Source organism: Heterodontus francisci, chromosome 17 (genome assembly GCF_036365525.1).
Source record: "Heterodontus francisci isolate sHetFra1 chromosome 17, sHetFra1.hap1, whole genome shotgun sequence".
NCBI classification, from domain to species: Eukaryota; Metazoa; Chordata; class Chondrichthyes; order Heterodontiformes; family Heterodontidae; genus Heterodontus; species Heterodontus francisci.
In genome coordinates this window covers 72,892,580-72,907,369 of record NC_090387.1, presented here as the reverse complement: position 1 = coordinate 72,907,369, position 14,790 = coordinate 72,892,580, and the positions used below count along the sequence as shown (strand labels likewise).

The 14,790-nt window shown below is 44.5% G+C and overlaps 1 protein-coding gene across 1 annotated transcript in view; it reads left to right on the top strand.

Moving 5' to 3' along the window:
- Nucleotides 1-630: 630 nt before the first annotated feature.
- Nucleotides 631-14,790, top strand: part of smpd3 (sphingomyelin phosphodiesterase 3) — a 365,842-nt gene continuing 351,682 nt past the window's right edge. The window contains exon 1 of the mRNA XM_068049661.1: nucleotides 631-1,026. The gene's annotated coding sequence lies outside the window, so the exon portion shown is untranslated. The remainder of the gene's footprint in view (nucleotides 1,027-14,790) is intronic.

Here is a 14,790-nt window from a genome sequence, read left to right as displayed (position 1 = left end):
AAGCAACTCCCTCTCGACTGTAGACCACTGTGCCACCACCTATGTCTTGTCCCACCAACAGGACAGACCCAGGAATGGTAATGGTGGTGTCTGGGACATTGCCTGTAAGGTATGATTCCGTGAGTATGACTATGTCAGGCTGTTGCTTGACTTGTCTGTGGCACAAGGCCCCAGATGTTCATAAGGAGGACTTTGCAGAGTCGACACGGCTGGGTTTGCCGTTGTCATTTTCAGTGCCTGGGTCGATGATGGGTGTTCTGTCCACTTTTTATTCCTGTTAATGTGTTATTTACACTGCAGTGGGGGTCATGAAGAAACGTACATGAAGCAGTTTCTTTTAAGTGCGACTTGATCCTATCAGATTTGATTGTAAAGGTCATAAGGGACTATTTGTTGCTGATTATCAGCAATTGATTTCTCTGTAGGTGCCCATTTCAGCTGCCCACATGCTGCCAGTGTGCTACCATGTCCTGCAGTGGCACTTGCAGTGGTGACTGAGCAGAGATGAAAATGCTGAGCTGCAGCGGGTGCAGGGCACATCGACACTCAGCTCTATGTGGGTTGTGCGGTAACTGTACCCCGCCTGTCTCTTAGCAAGCAGGAAATGAAAAGTAAAGCAAGTACATCCGTTCTCAAAACAGGCTTCTGTTCACAATGGCAGCAATATTTCCAGGCAAGATACCATTACGAATACCTCCAGTCTCCTGCAGCTCACTCCTCAAGACACTTGTAGTGCTTCAGATCAGGTACTTCTCAAACTGGATGCAGCTTGGTAAATGTACATGATCAGTGAAGAGTGATAACCAACAAATACTGGCACCACTACAAGAGGACGCAATATTCTCAAACAATAAGTGAACAATATCAGCGCTTACAAAAAATCACTAAAGAACCTCTCGGTTGGTTCATTTTCATGCTGATAAAATCCTGCTGACTTTCGCTTGCACTGTCTGAGAGGTTTCCGTGGACACTTCAGGGACGTAAAACGGATGCTGTGGTCAGGCACGGCAGCAACTGCAGATGCAGGTAAGGTTGCACTTGTGAGATCGCCGCACTTCTGCATGTTGCATAGGATAAGGTCCCCTGGCCAAGCTTGCCTTGCGGTTACTGGAGTCACTGAGCAGAGCTGGTGGGGTAATAGGTTAGGCTGAGCTTGAAAGCTGAGGTGTTTGAGTTGGGCTGGTCATGCATTATGAATGTTCAGTGGATGGAGTTTGTTAGTCGCAGTCTAAGGAGAAGGAGAATGTAGAGAATGTATGCAGAGATTGGACACCTGTTGATCCAGGTTAGCTGAGGATCTTTCATTTCTTGTCATACCTTCCAAAGTAATGCAAGATGTCTCAGATATTCTCATTTATGGAGCCACTCACGCTGCCCCCTGTAGGGTGTCAGACATGGATATATGCATGCATGGCTGTGCAATCCAACGAACAGGCCACACAAAGCAAAGGAAATTTACATGGAACACTGGTCCTTGCCAATATTTATTCTGCAACCAACACCTATTACAGATGATCTGGTCACTTGTTTCATTATTGTTTGTGGAAACTGGCTGTGTGCAAATTGTTTTGCCATATTTCCTGCATCACAACACTTCAAAAGTACTTAATTGTCTGTAAAGCGCTTTGGAACGTCCCGAGGCTGTGAGAAGTGCTTCTTCACACTTCCCATTCTTAACTCCCATCCTGTCATTATACAATAGCTGATTTTCCAGCTTCTATTTTACTATAGGAGGAAGTGTCACATAACAAATAATTATTCCTATTTATTTTTGTAATAAAGTCCATGGATTGTATTATGTAGATGGGCGGCACAGTGACGCAGTGGTTAGCACCGCAGCCTTGCAGCTCCAGCGACCCGGGTTCGATTCTGGGTCCTGTCTGTGTGGAGTTTGCAAGTTCTCCCTGTGTCTGCGTGGGTTTCCACTGGGTGCTCTGGTTTCCTCCCACATGCCAAAAGACTTGCAGTTGACAGGTAAATTGGCCATTATAAATTGCCCCTAGTAGAGGTAGGTGGTAGGGGAAGTGAGGGAAGGTGGTGATGGGGTAGGAATATGGGATTAATGTAGGATTAGTATAAATGGGTGGTTGATGGTCGGCACAGACTCGTTGGGCCTTAGGGCCTGTTTCAGTGCTGGATCTCTAAATAAATAAAAGAATAAAATAAAAATAATGGCATAATACGTTTCAGAAAGGCTCTGTTGAGCAAGTCCTACAAGCACAATAAGTGTCTCCAGACTGAACAGTAGAGCATGAGATTAATAGGCATTAGGTCACAGGCCCTGTCAGTACAGGAAATGGCAGCAGTTCTGAACTGCAAAGAGTGGGCACAGTAGTTAGCAGCACTAGCAGGCTCTGCTAGTCCAATACACATCACTGGTCAGTGGTTGTATAGAATTTGATCACTGGGAGACGGCTCCCGTCAGTTCTATAAATAGTGTTGATCTTCTGCAGGGTTGATCTGTATAGCAGTCAGATAATGAAGTGAACCACCCATGTAACTGAATGGCCTATTTCTGTTCCTTCCTCGCTACGTAATCAGGCAATGCTTAATAGCTGCCACTTCTGAGAAATAAAGAACTTCACATAGGATCCATAGCTTTATTAAAAGAGCCGTAGTGTACAAAGGCAAGGAAATTATGCTAAACCTTTATCAGTAATTGGTTGGGCCTCAGTTGAAGTATTGTGTTCAATTCTGGGCACCACATTTTAAAAAGGATGTCAAGATCTTGGAGCGGGTGCAAAAAAGATTTACCAGAATGGCACAAGGCATGAGTGACTTCAGTTATCCTTCCTGTCATCTATCACAGAGGTCTTAGATGACAGCACGAGGGAGAGATTAGACAAGCCGTTAACTCTGGACCAGCTGACAAAGGCTGTCGAGTCCTTCGAGACGAGTAAAACTCCCGGAAGCGATGGCTTACTGGTCGAGTTGTATTCGGCCCTGTGGGACTGGGTTGGCCCGGACCTGCCGGAAGTATACGAGAGTATGCTCCTGGCCGGCAGCATGTCAGAATCCATGAGGAAAGGCATCAACACCCTCATTTACAAGCGGAAGGGGGAGAGGGCAGAAATCAGAAATTGACGGCCCATCTCACTGCTTAATGTTGACTACAAGATTCTGTCCAAAGTCACAGCCAGTCGAGTCAAGTCTGCTCTGGAGTTGGTGATCCACCCTGATCAGACCTGTACTGTACCTGGTAGGAAGATCTCTGATAGTCTCGCGCTACTCAGGGGTACGATCGCCTATGTGCGGGATAGGAGGGTGGACACCTGCCTCATCAGCCTGGACCAGGAGAAGGCTTTTGACAGGATATCGCACACCTACATGATGGACGTGCTCTCCAAAATGAGGTTTGGGGAGGGAATCTGCAATTGGATCAAACTGCTCTACACAAACATCAGTAGCGCAGTCTCAATCAATGGGTGGGAATCGGAAGGTTTCCCGATCCAATCTGGAGTCAGACAGGGCTGTCTTCTCTCCCCGGTCTTGTTTGTTTGCTGTATTGAACCCTTTGCTGAGTCTATTAGGAAGGATGCGAGCATAAGAGGGGTGACCATCCCAGGCAGTGGAAGCACTCAGGTTAAAACCTCCCTGCACATGGATGACGTTGCCGTCTTCTGCTCGGATCCGCTGTCTGTGCGCAGACTGATGAGCATCTGCGACCAGTTCGAACTGGCCTCGGGAGCCAAAGTTAACCACGGCAAGAGCGAGGCCATGTTCTTTCGGAACTGGGCTGACCGATCCTTTGTCCCCTTCACCGTCAGGTCAGACTACCTGAAGGTGCAGGGGATATGGTTCGGATGGGCCGGGGCGTGCACCAAAACCTGGGAGGAGCGAGTAGCCAAGGTACAAAACAAGTTGAGCATGTGGGGGCAGCGATCTCTCTCCATTTTGGGTAAGAACCTGGTCATCAGGTGCGAGGCGCTCACGTTGTTGCTCTACGTGGCGCAGGTCTGGCCCATACCCCACTCCTGCGCTGTGGCAGTCACCTGAGCCATTTTCCGCTTCATCTGGGGATCTAAAATGGACCGGGTCCGGAGGGACACGATGTTCAAACCTATGGATAAGGGCGGCAAAAACGTACCCAACGTCGCCCTCATCCTGATGACCACCTTCGTGTGCGGCTGCATCAAGCTGTGTGTAGACCTCCAGTACGCAAACTCCAAGTGTCACTATGTGCTGAGGTTCTATCTGTCCCCGGTGTTGCGAAGGATGGGCCTGGTCACATTGCCGCAGAATGCTCCATCCAGTTGGACCGTGCCGTACCACCTATCCTTTGTGGAAAAGTTTCTGCGGGAAAACACCTTTGACCACCGATCCATCAGGCCGTGGTCTGCACGAAATATCCTCAAGGCCCTACGGGAAAAGGAGACGGTGGATCCTGTCGGATGGTTTCCCGAGCAGACCGTCAAAGTCATTTGGCGGAATGCCTCATCACCAGAACTTTCAAACAAGCATCAAGACGTAGCTTGGCTGGTGGTGAGAAGAGCCCTCCCCGTCAGATCCTTTCTGCATGCCCGAAGTATCACCCCCTCCGCACAATGCCCCCGCGGTGGCTGTGGTGGGGAAGAAACGGTTGCCCACCTCCTTCTGGAATGTGTCTTTGCAAAGCAGGTGTGGAAAGAGATGCAGTGGTTTTTGTTGAGGTTCATCCCAAGCAGCTCTGTAACACAGGAGTCTGTGCTCTCGGGCTGTTCCCAGGGACGCACACCGAGATAAACATCAACTGCTGCTGGAGGACTATCAATTCGGTGAAAGACGCCCTTTAGTCTGCCCGAAACTTGCTGGTCTTCCAGCGCAAAGAGTTGTCCACGACCGAATGTTTCAGACTGGCACATTCCAAGGTCCAGGACTACGTGCTGAGGGACGCACTAAAGCTTGGGGCAGCCGCAGCAAAGGCTCAATGGGGAAAGACCACCGTGTAAGGTCCCCCAGCAAGTTGAACTGAGGGGTTGGATCCATGGGAAACCCCTCGAAATGTATCGGGAAAATTTTGTCTGCTGTAAAATGTTAAAATGTATCTGGCACAACAAATGTGAAATGGAAGGGTTGTGAGGCAACTCATGATTGTATTGAAGGAAACTGATCACCTTTTCACTCTTTGTATTTTTTGACTTGATGCTGTTTTAAACTGGTAATTTATTTTTTACAGATTTTTATGAATAAAGTATATTTTGGAAATAAAAAAAAAATCTATCACAGAGGTCTTAGATGACAGCATGAGTGAGAGACTGGACAAGCCGCTAACTCTGGACGAGCTGACAAAGGCTGTCAAGTCCTTCGAGACGAGTAAAACTCCCGGAAACGATGGCTTACCGGTTGAGTTGTATTCAGCCCTGTGGGACTGGGTCAGCCCAGACCTGCTGGAAGTATACGAGAGTATGCTTCTGGCTGGCAGCATGTCAGAATCCATGAGGCAAGGCATTATCACCCTCATCTACAAGCGGAAGGCGAAGTGGGCAGAGCGGCCCATCTCACTGCTTAATTTTGTCTACAAGATTCTGTCCAAAGTGATTGCCAGTCGAGTCAAGTCTGCTATAGAGTGAGTGATTCACCCTGACCAGACCTGCACTGTAGCCGGCAGGAAGATCTCTGATAGTCTCACGCTACTCAGGGATACGATCGCCTATGTACAGGACAGGAGGGCGGACACCTGCCTCATCAGCCTGGACCAGGAGAAGGCTTTTGACAGGATATCGCACACCTACATGATGGACGTGTTTTCCAAAATGAGGTTTGGGGAGGGAATCTGCAATTGGATCAAACTGCTCTACACAAACATCAGTAGCGCAGTCTCAATCAATGGGTGGGAATCAGAAAGTTTCCCGATCCAATCTGGAGTCAGACAGGGCTGTCCTCTCTCCCCTGTCTTGTTTGTTGCTGTATTGAACCCTTTGCTGAGTCTATTAGGAAGGATGCGGGCATAAGAGGGGTGACAATCCCAGGCAGTGGAGGCACTCAGGTTAAAACCTCCCTGTACATGGACGACATCGCCGTCTTCTGCTTGGATCCACTGTCCGTTCGCAGACTGATGAGCATCTGCGACCAGTTTGAACTGGCCTTGGGAGCCAAAGTTAACTACGGCAAGAGCGAGGCCATGTTCGTTGGGAACTGGGTTGCCTGATCCTTTGTCCCCTTCTCTGTCAGGTCTGACTACCAGAAGGTGCTGGGGATATGGTTCGGAAGAGCCGGGGCATGCACCAAAACCTGTAGGGAGCGAGAAGCCAAGGTTCAACACAAGCTGAGCATGTGGGAGCAGCGATCTCTCTCCATTTTGGGTAAGAACCTGGTCATCAGGGGCGAGGCGCTCACGTTGTTGCTGTACGTGGCGCAGGTCTGGCCCATACCCCACTCCTGCGCTGTGGCGGTCACCTGAGCCATTTTCCGCTTCATCTGGGGATCCAAAATGGACCGAGTCTGGAGGGACACGATGTTCAAACCTCTGGATAAGGGCGGGAATAATATACCCAACGTCGCCCTCATCCTGATGACTACCTTCGTGTGCGACTGCATCAAGCTGTGCGTAGAGCCCCAGTACGCAAACTCCAAGTGTCACTACATGTTGAGGTTCTCTCTGTGCCCGGTGTTGTGAAGGATGGGCCTGGTCACATTGCCGCGGAACGCTCCATCCAGTTGGACCGTGCAGTATCACCTATCCTTCGTGGAAAGGTTTCTGCGGAAAAACACCTTTGATCACCAATCCATCAGGCAGTGGTCTGCACGGAATGTCCTCAAGACCCTACGGGAAAAGGAGATGGTGGATCCTGTTGGATGGTTCCCCGAGCAGACTGCCAAAGTCATTTGGTAGAATGCCTCATCACCAGAACTTTCAAACAAGCACCAAGATGTAGCTTGGCTGGTGGTTAGAAGAGCCCTCCCCGTCAGATCCTTCCTGCATGCCCAGAGTCTCACCCCCTCCGCACAATGCCCTCGGGGCGGCTGTGGTGGGGAAGAGACTGCTGCCCACCTCCTTCTGGAATGTGTCCCTGCAAAGCAGGTGTGGAAAGAGATGCAGTGGTTTTTGTCGAAGTTCATCCCAAGCAGCTCTGTAACACAGGAGTCTGTGCTCTACGGGCTGTTCCCAGGGACGCACACCGAGATAAACATCAACTGTTGCTGGAGGACCATCAATTCGGTGAAAGACGCCCTTTGGTCTGCCCGAAACTTGCTGGTCTTCCAGCGCAGAGTTGTCCACGACCGAATGTTGCAGACTGGCACATTCCAAGGTCCAGGACTACGTGCTGAGGGATGCACTAAAGCTTGGGGCAGCCGCAGCAAAGGCACAATGGGGAAAGACCACTGTGTAAGGTCCCCCCACCAAGCTGAACTGAGGGGCTGGACCCATGGAAAACCCCTTGGGCTGCATTCAGAAAATATGGGTTTGCTGCAAAATGTACATGGCATGTAAAATGAAATGGAATGGTTGTGAGGCAACTCACTCCTGTATTGAAGGAAACTGATCTCCTTTGCACTTTTTGTATTGTCGACTTAGTGCTGTTTTGAACTGTTTTGTAATGTATTTTTTTTACAGATTTTTAAGAATAAAGTATATTTTGGGAAAAAAAAGACTGGGGAACTGGCTTTGTTATGCTCAGAGGAGATTTGATAGATTCATTCAAGATCATTAAGGGTTTTAATAATGTAAATATGGAGAAACTGTTTACAGTGGCAGAACACAGATTTAAGGTGATTGGCAAAAGAACTAGGGGCAACATGATGAAACATTTTTTACACAGAGAGTTGTGATCTGGAATGCACTGTCTGAAAGGATGGTGGAAGCAGATTCAATAGTAACTTTCAAAAGGGAATGAGATGAATACTTGGAGAAAAAAAATTACAGGGCTTTAAGGAAAGGAGCTCTACCAAAGAGCCAGCACAGACACGAAGTGCCAAATGGCCTCCTCTTCTGCGATATGATTCTATGTGGCTCCTCCAAGGTTTCTTATGGCTGCTGCTGGAAACCCGGTTCGTGATTGAACTTCCATTGTGTTTCTTTTAATCCCTGGAGCTGAGTTTCCCAGACTGCCTTTAAGTACGGTCATTGCTGAGGGCAACTTCTGAAACCGATTAATACCTGTCAAAAGGCAGTAGTTCAGACAGTTCCAGCAGAAGCGCTCATACCTGAGTGTCTGAGGTAATCACTTGTTTCTAGGATGCTGTGATTCCACCAGGGCTATTGTTTCCAAGATTGTAGTAATTTCACTCTTAACGCCAAGTGATCTGTTGCCATGGAGATAATTGTGTCAATCACTAAAACCAAAATCCTGAGCTACTGCTCAGGGGAGACCAAAGGCAGACTGGGTGACCGCTTTGCGGAACATCTCCGCTCAGTCCGCAAGCAGGACCCTGAGCTTCCGGTTGCTTGCCATTTCAACACTCCCCCCTGCTCTCATGCTCACATCGCTGACCTGGGATTGCTGCAGTGTTCCAGTGAACATCAACGCAAGCTCGAAGAACAGCATCTCATTTACCGATTAGGCACACTACAGCCTGCCGGACTGAACATTGAGTTCAATAATTTCAGAGCATGACGGGCCCCCCATTTTACTTTCATTTTTAGTTATTTTTCTTTTTTTCTTTTTTACATTTTTTACAACTTTTTTTCATGTTTATTTCATTTCATCTTAGTTTGTTCATTTTGCTTACCCACTGTTTTTTTTCATGTTTGGACTTGCTGCTGTTGAACCGTCAGTCCGTTAACACCCTATCTGTACTAATGCTTTGTCTTTCAACACACCATTAACATATTGTTTGCCTTTGCTCCATGACCTTTTGGTCAGCTATGTGGCCTTGTCCAATCTACACCTTCTCCTTTGTTATCTCTGCCTCACTTGCTTATAACCTTTGACATTTCTAATATTTGCTAGTTCCCAAGAAGGGTCACTGACCCGAAACGTTAACTCTGCTTCTCTTTACACAGATGCTGCCAGACTTGCTGAGTGGTTCCAGCATTTCTTGTTTTTATTTCAGATTTCCAGCATCCGCAGTATTTTGCTTTTATCCTGAGCCACTGCACTGGTGCAGGAAACCTTAAAGCCAGGAGGGTCCTAGGCTTAATCTGTATGCTATACTAAACTTACTGATCCGAACTGGGCAAGTGGAGCGGAGCACCATACTTGGTCCCAGTGCACTGGAGTTGGAAAGAAGTAAATTGTCTGGGATTTCCACAACTGATCACTGCCCAGCAAACCCACTGCTGGAAAGTCCAGTGTGTCGAGATTTCGGGTGAGAACGGCATCAACTGCACTGCCCCCAAAAGTCGAATAGCCTTTCGACACCCACTGCCCAGCCTCACGAGAAAAGTGGGATCTTGGGGGAAGTACTCGGTCTCCCGACACAAGATGACCGAAATTGGGGAGAACAAATACGCGGTGGAGCAGAGGTCGAAACAGGTTGAGGGGCAGTTGCGTGGGTTTGGGACATTGATGAAGGAAAATGAGAGATGTGTGATTTAAAAGACAGCTATTTCGGAGAGGAATAGCGGACATAAACAGCGATTAGGGCAGCCGTTAACTTGCTGGTCTGTTTAATGCTGAATAAACATGAGGATCTGAATCATTTACTTGGCCTTAAAAATTTAAACTTGCTGCTTTACTGTAAATACGCCGAGGCAGAGTGCATACACAGCCAGTAGCGGCTCCTTCCCCCTCGTTTCTGAAGGCTGGAGCCAGCTTGAACCCGGCGGCGACTGAGTGTCGAACCTGCATAATCTACACTGCCAGTTAGAAATAAAAGTTGAACTTTCTCATGGCACGATCACCAGGACAATCAGTTTCCCTGGGAATGGAACTCTCTTTCACCGTGGTAGTGTCACTGGGGTAATCAGTTTCCTGCAGTATGCTGCACTCTTGCCTGGTGTCTTTTTCCTGCTAGCCTGGAGCGGTACCAGTGCATCAGTAACTGGCACTGATCGTTCGTGCTTCACACTATGTAAAGAGTTGCATTTATCCCAAAGTGCTTTACTGCCAATTAACTAATTTTGAAGTGTAGTCACTGTTAGTAATTTGTACACTGAGTGAATTAGGAATATGTACACGTGCATAAGAATTCTGTACACCTGGTTAATTATGAATCTCTGCACCTGCTTAATTAGGAATCTGTACACCTCATTAATTTGAATTCTGTACACCTATTAAACAGAAAACTGTACACTTGATTCATCAGGAACGTGTACAACTGTTTAATTAGGAATCTGTACACCTGATTAATTAAGACTCTGTACACCTGTTTAATTACGAATCTGTACACCTGTTTAATCAGGAATCGGTACACCTATTTAATCAGGAATCTGCACGCCTGTTTCATTAGGAATCTGTACATCTGATTGATCAGGAGTCTGTACACCTGTTTAATTGGGAATCTGTATGCCTGTTAAATTAGGAATCTGTACACCTGTTTAGTGAGGTATTCTGTACACCTGATTAATCATGAATCTGTATGTCTGTTTAATCAGGAATCTGTACACCTGTTTCATTAGGAATCTGTACGCCAGTTTCATTAGGAATCTGTATGCCTGATTCAATAGGAATCTGTACACCCGATTCATCAGGATTCTGTGCACCTGATGCATTAGGTGTCTGTACACTTGTTGAATCAGGAATCTGTACACCTGTTTAATTAGGAATCTGTACACCTGTTTAGTGAGGTATTCTGTACACCTGATTAATCATGAATCTGTATGTCTGTTTAATCAGGAATCTGTACACCTGTTTCATTAGGAATCTGTACGCCTGTTTCATTAGGAATCTGTATGCCTGATTCAATAGGAATCTGTACACCCGATTCATCAGGATTCTGTGCACCTGATGCATTAGGTGTCTGTACACTTGTTGAATCAGGAATCTGTACACCTGTTTAATTATGAATCTGTACACCTGATTCATCAGAAATCTGTACACCTGATTCATTAGGAACATGTACACCTGTTTAATTGGGAATCTGGATACCTGATTCATCAGGAAACAGTACACCTGTTTAATTAGGAACCCGTGCACCTGATTCATTAGGAATCGGTACACCCAATTCATTAGGAATCTGTACACCTCTTTAATTAGGAATCTGTACACCTCTTTAATTAGGAATCTGTACTCCTGATTCATCAGGAATCTGTACACCTGTTTAGTTAGGAATCTGTACACGTGATTTATCAGGAATCTGTATACATGATTAATTAGGAGCATGTACACCTGTTTAATTGGGAATCTGGATACCTGATTCATCAGGAAACAGTACACCTGTTTAATTAGGAATTCGTACAGCTGATTAATTAGGAATCTGTACAGCAGTTTCATTATGAATCTGTACACCTGATTCATCTGGAAACTGTGCACCTGATACATCATGAATCTGTAGACCTGATACATTAGAATCTGTACACCGAATTGAATTAGGATTCTGTACACCTGATTAATTAGGAATCTTTACACCTCTTTAATTATGAATCTGTACACCTGTTTAATTATGAATCTGTACACCTGATTCATCTGGAATCTGTGCACCTGATTCATTAGGAATCTGTACACCTGTTTAATTAGGATTTTGTACACCTGATTGATTAGGAATCAGTACACCTGTTTAATTATGAATTTGTATACCTGATTCATCAGAAATCTGTACACGCGATTCATTAGAACCTGTACACCAGATTGAATTAGGATTCTGTACACCTGTTTAATTAGGAATCTGTACACCTGTTTAATTAGGAATCTGCGCACCTGATTCATCAGGAATCTGTTCATCTGTTTAATTGGGAATCTGGACGCCTGTTTAATTAGAAATCTGTACACCTGTTTAATTAGGAATCTGCACACCTATTTAGATAGGTATCACTTCACCTGATTAATTAGGAATCTGTACACCTGATTCATCTGGAATCTGTACGCCTGTTTAATTAGGATTATGTACATCTGATTCATTCGGATACAGCACACCGGATTAATTAGGAATCTGTGCACCTGATGAATTTGGAATCTGTATACATGTTTAATTAGGAACCTCTACATCGGATTAATTAGGAATCTGTACACCTGTTTAATTAGGAATCTGTACACCTGATTCATCAGGAAACTGTACACCTGATTAATTAAGAACCTGTACACCCATTTAATTAGGAATCTGTGAACCTGTTTAGTTGGGAATCTGTACACCAGATTCATCAGGAATCTGTACATCTGATTCATGAGGAATCTATACACCTGTTTAATTGGGAATCTGGATACCTGATTCATCAAGAATCTGTACACCTGTTTAATTAGGAATCTGTACACCTGTTTAATTAGGAATCTGTTCACCTGATTAGTTAGGAATCTGTACACCTGATTTTTGGAATCTGTACACCTGTTTAATTAGGAGTCTGTTCACCTGTAATTAGGAATCGGTACACCTGATTCATCAGGATTCTGTACGCCTGTTTAGTTAGGAATCTTTACACTGGGTTAATCAGGAATCTGTACACCTGTTTAATTAGGAATCTGTACACCTGTTGAATTGGGAATCTGGATACCTGCTTAGTTAGGAATCTGTACACCTGATTAGTTTGGAATCTGTATACCTGTTTAATTAGGAATCTGTTGACGTGTTTAATTAGGAATCTGTACACCTGTTTAGTTAGGAACCTGTACATCGGATTAATCAGGAATGTGTACACCAGATTCATCAGGAATCTGTACACCTGATTCATTAGGAATCTGTACACCTGTTTAATTGGGTATCTGGATACTTGATTCATCAGGAATCTGTACAACTGTTTAATTAGGAATTCGTACAGCTGATTAATTAGAAATCTGTACAGCAGTTTAATTGGGAATCTGTACACCTGCTTAATTATGAATCTGTACACCTGATTCATCTGGAATCTGTGCACCTGATACATCAGGAATCTGTACACCTGATTTATTAGAATCTGTACAACGAATTGAATTAGGATTCTGTACACCTGTTTAATTATGAATTTGTATACCTGATTCATCAGGAATCTGTACACCCGATTCTTTGGAATCTGTACAACAGATTGAATTAGGATTCTGTACACCTGTTTAATTAGGAATCTGTACACCTGTTTAATCAGGAATCTGTTCACCTGATTCATCAGGAATATGTTCACCTGATTAATTAGGAATCTGTACACCTGATTCATCTGCAATCTGTACGCCTGTTTAATTAGGAATCTGTTCACCTGTTTAATTGGGAATCTGTACAGCTGTTTAATTAGGAACCTGTACACCTGATTCATCAGGAATCTGTACACCTGTTTAATTAAGAATTTGTACAGCTGATTAATTAGGCATCTGTACACCAGTGTAATTAGGATTCTGTACACCTGTTTAATTAGGAATCTGTACGCGTGTTTATTTAGGAAGCTGTTCAGCTGATTAGTTAGGAATCTGTACACCTGATTAGTTTGGAATCTGTATACCTGTTTAATTAGGAATCTGTTCACCTGTTTAATTAGGAATCTGTATGCCTGTTTAATTAGGCATCTGTACAGCTGATGAATTAGGAATCTGTACAGCTGATGAGTTAGGAATCTGTACACCAGTTTAATTAGAAATCTCTACACCTGATTCATCAGGAAACAGTACTCCTGTTTAATTGGGAACCCGTACACCTGATTCATCAGGATTCGGTACACCGAATTAATTAGGAATCTGTACACCTGATTAGTTAGGAATCTGTACACCTATTTAATTAAGAATTTGTACAGCTGATTAATTAGGCATCTGTACACCAGTGTAATTAGGAATCTGTACACCTGTTTAATTATAAATCAGTACACCTGATACATCAGGAATCTGTACACCTGATTGATTAGAATCTGTACACCAAATTGAATTAGGATTCTGTACACATGTTTAATTAGGAATCTTTACACCTGATTAAGTATGAATCTGTACACCTGATTCATCTGGAATCTGTGCACCTGATTCATTAGGATTCTGTACACCTGTTTAATTAGGATTCTGTACACCTGATTGATTAGGAATCAGTACACCTGTTTAATTAGGAACCTGTACACCTGACTCATCAGGAAACTGTACGACTAATTAATTAGGAACCTGCACACCCGTTTAATTAGGAATCTGTAAACCTGATTAATTGGGAATCTGCACACCAGATTCATCACAAATCTGTACACCTGATTCATTTGAAATCTGTACACCTGTTTAATAGGGAATCTGGATACCTGATTCATCAGGAATCTGTATAACTGTCTAATTAGGAATTCGTACACCTGATTCATTAGAATCTGTACACCTGTTTAATTAGGAATCTGCACACCTATTTAGTTAGGTATCCGTTCACCTGATTAATTAGGAATATGTACACCTGATTCATCTGGAATCTGTACGCCTGTTTAATTAGGATTATGTACACCTGATTCATCAGGAAACAGTACACCTCTTTAATTAGGAACCCGCACACCTGATTCATTAGGGTACGGCACACCGGATTAATTAGGAATCTGTGCACCTGATTAATTTGGAATATGTGCACCTGTTTAATTAGGAACCTGTACATCTGATTAATTAGGAATCTATACACCTGTTTAATTAGGAATCTGTACACCTGATTCATCAGGAAACTGTACACCTGATTAATTAATAACCTGGACAACCGTTTAATTAGGAATCTGTTAACCTGTTTAATTGGGAATCTGTACGACTGTTTAATTATAAATCTGTATGCCTGTTTAATTAGGAATCTGTACACCTGTTTAGTTAGGAACTTGTCCATCGGATTAATCAGGAATCTGTACACCTGTTTAATCAGGTATCTGTACACCTGTTT